Below are 7,467 nucleotides of genomic sequence, written 5' to 3'. Positions count from 1 at the left end.
GATGTGGAGAAATTGGAAAGGGTACAGAGAAGAGCGACAAGAATGATTAAAGATTTAGAGAACATGACCTATGAAGCCAGGCTTCATGAACTGGGCTTGTTTAGTTTGGAAAAAAGAAGATTAAGGGGGGGACATGATAGCGGTTTTCAAATATCTAAAAGGGTGTCACAAGGAGGAAGGAGAAAATTTGTTCCTCTTGGCTTCTGAGGACAGGACAAGGAGTAATGGGCTTAAAGTGCAGCAAGGGAGGTTTAGATTGGACATTAGGAAAAAATTCCTAACTGTGAGGGTGGTCAAATATTGGAATAAATTGCCAAGGGAGGTGGTGGAATCTCCCTCTCTGGAGATATTTAAGAACAGGTTAGATAGACATCTGTCAGGGATGGTGTAGACGGAGCTTGGTCCTGCCTTGATGGCGGGGGGCTGGACTCGATGACCTCTCGAAGTCCCTTCCAGGCCTATTATTCTATGATTCTATGCCAGACTCCGCATGCAGATGTCCACTGCAGATGTAGTTGGCTCAAGCCTACAACCCCTCCTTTCATGCATGGGACAAAGTGATGGCAGTTCCCCCCAACATCCTCCGCTCTCTGGACTTGTGGACCCAGTAGGAGAGGATCTGTGCCAGAGTACCATTCTCCAGGCTACGACTGACCATTTGACTTGTGACAGACACGTCAGACACCAGTTGAGGCGCCCACCTCTGGGACCTGCAGACACAAGGTATGTGGACAAGGGACGATCTCTACCTGCATATCAATGTCAGGGAGTTGCGAGCTGTTTGCCTCATGTGTACGGCCTTTCTCCCTCAACTCGGGGCATTTGGTCCTCATCCTTTCCGATAACACGTCGGTGGTCACATACATCAACAGGTAGGGTGGTGCCCACTCTCCTCACCTGTGTTGGGAAGCCCTTCACCTGTGGAATCTCTGCATTGGAGCAGGTATTCACTCAGTTGCCGCCTACCTCCCGGGCTTCCAGAACATCATGGTCAAGCACCTGAGCAGGTCATTCTCCACTCACGAATGGGCCCTCGGGGGATGTGGCCCTAGATATCTTTCTCAGGTGGGGGTTTCCTCATCTGGACCTGTTTGAGATGCATCAGAACAGGAAGTGCCCAGGGTTTTGCTTCCTCATGGGCCTGGGCTGGGGTTTCCGAGGGGATACACTGCTAATCCCCTGGCCCATGGATCTGCTGTATGTGTTTCCCCCATTCCTGCTGATTCACCGAGTGCTCCTATGGGTGTGGGAGTTCAGGGCATCCCTGATCCTTATCGCACCAGCATGGCCCAGGCAACATTGGTCTGGGGGGTCCGTGGGCCTTGGGGCTTACAGGGGTCTTAGCTCGTCCTCTCTCCTGGGTCTTGTACCTGCTCCCATGCTTGGCTCAAGGTCTGGTCTTCCCTTTGCGCTCTCATGAAGTTGCCCTCCACTTCCAGGGTTTCGACTTCCTCCTCCCAGGCCGGGTGATCTCCCCTGGCCGGCGGCAGGTCCATCGCTTGGCTCGGGGTCGGCCTCTCTTCCCTCCCTAGACTCTTGCCTTAGGCATCCTCCTCCAGGTCGGGAGAAGGGGTACCAGGCCCTTGTGCCAACTGCTGACCCCACTCTCGCAGCACCCTGCCTAGGCCTCTCCAGTCTCGGCCTAATATCACGGGGTAGGCTAATGTCGGGACAAACCCCACGCTGTAGACCCCAGCATCCCGGCCATCATCTAGCTGTACCCATGCTGTCGGGTAGGCCCGTACGTCCTCGTGTACAGACAACTGGATGGTGGCCCCTGCTGGCTCTGGGTTGGGTATTAGGTCTGCCCTAACTAGGGTCTGGCTGCACCCTGAGTCCACCAGCGCCACCGTGGGGTTCCCCTCTACCCTGAGTCTCACCATCATTTTGGCTTGGTCCGTTGGCCCCATTCTGGGCTCCGCAGTCAGTGCTTGCCCAAAGGGGCAGACCATGCGCGGCTCCTCCTTTCCCTGGGCCCACAGCTGGCCCACGACCTCCCGCTCCCAGCGGTCCTGTCGCTCTCGTAACCTCGCCAGCTGCCTCTGCAGTTCGGTCAGGTACCCCTCTTGCTGCTGTTGCCAGGTCAACAACCATCCCCCCCACCTCCGGGGCCCTTTTCGCCCGGATCTACCAACCCCCTTTGCCAGCCCCTCTGCCCAGGGACGGGGTCGATTGCCCGCGTTCTCTACCACATGTCGGGGGCCTCCCCTCGCGCTTGGGGTTGCCGCCCTCATCCGGGGCATAATCCGGCCCGCTCGGGCATAGGCCCGAAGCGCGATGCCCTTTTTTAGGGGAAATATGGCCTACTGGCCTAGTCTCAAAGTCCACTGCCCCTGCAATAGTGGAAATACAGCCTCCCGGCCTAGTCCTCAATACGCAGGCCCTGAAGCCTAGTCCTTTAGCCCAGCCCCACTCGCCGGGGTCTAGGGCAGCAGGGGTAGGGGGGCCCGGGCCCTCCACCGGGCCCCGACCCAAGGCCCTATTAGCAGCAGGTGGCTCCCACCACTGGCTCAGCGGGGGTTCCTCCCCACAATGCACCGAGCCCTCAGGGGCTTTTCCAGCTCCCTGTCCTGGGTCACTTCCTGCCCCCTGTCCCCGCCTGTAGCGGTCTCACCGGTCGGCGTGAGTCGCATGGCGGTTGTGGCACGTCCCCCGTCGGCGTCGGGGTTGGGGGGTGGCCGGTCTGGAGCCTGGGTCACGGCGAGGGTGGTCGGCTGGCGGCTCCATCGTCGGGGTCGAGCTCGGCTTGGGACTGGCGACGCCCTCTCTGTCCGTCCGGTCTGCGCCACGGGCAGTGGGGCACTAGCTCCAGCTCTGGCTGCAGTCTCCCCTTTTGGAGCAGGCCGGCAGTCTTTTATACCCTGGTCCCCCTTGGAGCATGCCCAGTAGGGCTGTGTGGGTGGAGCCTTCTCCACCCCCTGCACCAGGTGGCTGCCCTGGGCTTGAGTGCGGGGCGGGGCTACTCCGTCACACCCCTTCGTTTTTGAAAAATTCTATTACATAAATAAAACGTACATTTTCCTTTTATTTTCTAACCCTTCTCCAGTCCCCCCCCCCCCAAAAAATTACCTCTTAAAGATCCAGATACTCTCATAGGGTATGTCTACACTACAGCACTAATTCGAACTAACTTAATTGGAATTAGTTAATTTGAACTAAGCTAATTCAAACTAGTGCATCTAGACCTAAAAACTAGTTCGAATTAGCATTTTGCTAATTCGCACTAGCATGTCCACACTGAGTGGACCCTGAACAGAGGTTAAGGCTGGCCGGAAGCAGTGCCGGCAGGGCATCAGATTAGGACTTAGAGCGTGGAGCTGCTGTCTCAGGCTAGCCGAGGGCTGTGCTTAAAGGGTCCCAACCCCCACCCCAGACAGAGTTCTCAGGGGTTCCCCGCTCGTTTGTCTAACTTGATGAGGGACAGCAAAGCAGTCCTGGCTTGGAGTGCCCTGAATGCCCACACTCGGCACATCACAGCACTCGGCCATCAGCCCGGCTGCACTTGCCGCAGGCTGCCATCGGGGGGGGGGGCAATTGGGGGGCTGCAGGAGAGCTTCCACCCCGAGGAGCCTGCAGAGCCACCCCAGTCCTTCCCATCGGGGGCTCGTACCCCATTCCTCCCTCACATCCTTCATCTTGCCCCTCCCTAGCCCCCCTTCCTGATGTACAAAATAAAGGACACGTGTGTTCAAAAATAGAAACTCTCTTTATTGAACAAAACTGGGGGAGACTGGGAAAAGGAGGTGGGAGAGGGGAAGAGAGTGGGTGGGAGAGGGGAGCGCATCTAAAATGATCAGGGCTTTGGAACAGGTCCCATATGAAGAGAGGCTAAAGAGACTGGGAGTTTTCAGCTTAGAAAAGAGGAGACTGAGGGGGCATATGATAGAGGTCTATAAAACCATGAGTGGTGTGGAGATGGTGCATAAAGAAAAGGTCTTCATTAGTTCCCATAATAGAAGGACTAGAGGACACCAAATGAAATTAATGGGTAGCAGGCTTCAAACTAATAACAGAAAGTTCTTCACAAAGCAAATAGTCAACCTGTGGAACTCCTTGCTGCAGGAGGCTGTGAAGGCTAGAAGTATAACAGAGTTTAAAGAGAAGTTAGATAAATTCATGGAGGTTGGGTCGATGGAGTAGTATTAGCCAGGGGGTAGAAATGGTGTCCCTGGCCTCTGTTTGTGGAAGGCTGGAGATGGATGGCACGAGACAAATGGCTTGGCCATTGTCTTCGGTCCATCCCCTCCGGGGTAGCTGGTGTTGGCCACTGATGGCAGACAGGCTACTGGGCTAGATGGACCTTTTGTCTGACCCAGTACGGCCGTTCTTATGTTTTTATGTTCTAAGCTCAGGGTCGGGGGTCTCAGTGGACCACCTTGATTTTCATGCAAACCTGCTCCTGGGTGGCCAGGCTGGCAGCTATCCTGCCCTAGTCGGTCACTTTCCTGTGCCTAGTGTGGAGGTTGTGGATGAGGTCCACGATGTCTGCACTAGAGCAGGCGGGTGCCTGCCTCTTGCAGCCCCAGGCAGGCTCTTGGGAGCCGCCAGCCTGGTCCCAGGAAGAGGCAGAGGGCTGGGTGGCAGCGGGTGGCTGGCTCATGCCGTGCCAGGTGCAGGATCTGCTGGCTGGGTGCTGGCAGGCTTGCACCTGGCACGGGCACCGTAGCCAGCCCGTGCCCCTTTAAGGGCTCCGGGGCTGGGAGGGGGGCAGAAGAGTTTCCCTGGTGGTGCCCAGAGTGGCCACCAGGGAAAGCTGGGGAGGGCTAGCCTCCCACTAGTTCGAATTAAGGGGCTACACACCCCTTAATTAGAACTACTTAATTCGAACTAGGCGTTAGTCCTCATAGAATGAGGTTTACCTAGTTCGAATTAAGCGCTCCGCTAGTTCGAATTAAGTTTGAACTAGCGGTTTGTATGTGTAGCGCCTATTAAAGTTAATTCAAATGAACGTCTGTTAGTTCGAATTAACTTTGTAGTGTAGACATACCCATAGGGACATAAATATGTAATCACAACATGCATAATATCTCCGCTCAAAGATTTTCTCTTTAGCCATGAAGCTTAGAAATGTTTGAAGGAAATGGAGAGTGTCAGGTAGTAACAGGACTGTCTGCAGGGGCTGGGGATTTATGGACTCAGGGCTTCCCTCGCCCCTCCCCCCCCCCCCAACACAAATTGACAATAGGGAAGGGGCAGCCTTCTCCCCTCCCCCGCTCCTCAGTACTGGGGGGGGGGGTCATTGCAAAGCTTGTTACACTCACCTCACCCCTGCCCCAAAGCCAGCCCCCCTCCCCCATGCACTCACCCTTTCCTCTCCCCAGAGCAAGGCTCCCCCAGTGCTGGGGGGAGCACTCCCCCAATCAAATCCTCCTCTCCCCCCATCCCCCAGTCAGGCGTGGAGGAACGTATCTTTCTTCAGAGCACTGCTCCTCTCCACCCAGCTGGCTGCTTTGGCTTGCACTTTGGAGAACTTGGTGTGCTTGGTCCCACGGCAACCAAATCTCCCCCTCCCCAGAGCCAGAGGAACCAGCCAGGCAAGTTAATCTTACTTTTAAAAGAGGCTGCTCCTGCCAGCTGCCTCTGCTCAGTGCGTTCCAGGCAGCAGCACGTTCAGGCAGCAGCTGTGGCCCAGCTGCCAGCTCACTGATCTAGCGTCAGGTGAGCCTGTTCAGCGTGCACTGGCTCCCACCCTGGCCCGGCCCGGCGCCCCCCTAGCTATTGCATGCTTACTGCTTCCCATTCCTCCCAGCAGAGTGGTGCCCCAGAAACACTGGTGCCCTAGGTAACTGCGTGCTCTGCGTATGCCTAAGGACGGTCCTGGGCCAGAGAGGAGCAGGACTGGCCCTTTTCTGAGAAGTGAGGGGCAGCCTCATAGCCAAGGGGGTTGTACTGCTTTCCTCTCCCCGTACCCTCTGAAGAGGCTGGTGCTATCCCCTGCTAGGTCCCATGTATGTTTCCACAAACACGCTGCATTTCCTAGACTGGCCACTGGAGGTCACTGCTGCTCCTGAGTAAATTGTGCATTAGTCTTTCTGGCCACCCCTCTCACTGCTGCTCCTGGGGACCCCAGTATGTTACTCTGACCCCAGAGGATGGACAGCCAGAGCCCTCTGAGAGACCAGTGAGAGGCCATTTACAGGGGGCAGTTCCTTGTGCGTGGCTCTTTGCAGGGGGAGGTGGCAGAGGTCTTGCAGGTGTGATGGTCCAAGTATCCCAGCTGAGCACATGCCGAGCTGAGTCCTCCTTTCTCTGTTTTTCAGTTCCCAATGACAATGGGTAGATGAGATGCTGGCAGACCTGTAGCAGAGAGAAAGAAAAGGAGCAGCCCCCTGAGCCCATCCGAGAGGATTGAAAACAAACAGCTAAGGAGTGAGAGCAAATGGACATTTGCTTCAGTGTTGAGAGAGGATAGAAAATACTCTGGAGGGTGATACATTTGATTAACCTTTTCACTGATGCGTCTTGTCCAATGGTTCCGGTTAACCAGTGGGGGCTGGAGCAGCTCTCTGCCCACCATAAGCAGAGGGCTGCTTCAATCCCACGGGGCCCACTGCACTGCAGGCAGAGGCCCTCCAGCGGACCCGCCCCCCTTAATTGGTTAACCAGTTAATGAATTAAACAGGTTTCTACATCCCTAACTCCAACTGGCCTCAAAGATAAATGTGTGGTAAAGGCAGAATACAGACTGCTGCGTCCTGCTAGATGTGACTCTGTTTCTAATATAAGTTTCCCTGCTCGTTCTGGGTGCAGGGGAAGAATTTCCCCATCTTGGGGAATTTCCCTGATCTCTCAGGGCAGGAGGGAGCATGTCCTCCTAAGCAGAGACCTGGAACAGATGCTGAGTTTGTTCTTTGTGACTTCTCTCTATGTTGACCAACATGCTCCACACTCCAATTCATCTGATAAAGTGGCTTTTGCCCATGAAAGCTCATGATTCTATATATTTTGAAACAAATAGTCTGGTAGCACTTTAAAGACTAACAAAACATGTAGATGGGATCATGAGCTTTTGTGGGCACAGCCCATACTGTTTGTTGTTTTTTAAGTTTATTCTGTACAGACTAACTTGGCTACCCCTCTGAAGCTATATATTTTGGTTAGTCTCTTAAGCTGCCTCGGGAACACTCGTTCTTCATGAATGTGTTCACCATGCATCCAGTGATGACCGACACGCAGATATCTATAGATCTCTCTGCAAATCTACATTTCTATCACTGCAAATCTACTGTGTGTCTGGCAGGGCAGGGAGGAGGATTTAATGCTGCTGCTGCTGCTTCATAGAATCATAGGGCTGGAAGAGACCTCAAGTCCAGCCCCCTGCCCAAAGCAGGACCAATCCCAACTAAATCAACCCAGCCAGGGCTTTGTCAAGTCGAGATTTAAAAACCTCTAGGGACAGAGATTCCACCCCCTCCCTAGGTAACCTATTCCAATACTTCACCACCCTCCTAGTGAAATAGATTTTCC

This window comes from Pelodiscus sinensis, chromosome 14 (assembly GCF_052426305.1).
Source record: "Pelodiscus sinensis isolate ZL-2025 chromosome 14, ASM5242630v1, whole genome shotgun sequence".
Classification (NCBI taxonomy): domain Eukaryota; kingdom Metazoa; phylum Chordata; order Testudines; family Trionychidae; genus Pelodiscus; species Pelodiscus sinensis.
Note: the sequence above shows the minus strand (reverse complement) of the source record.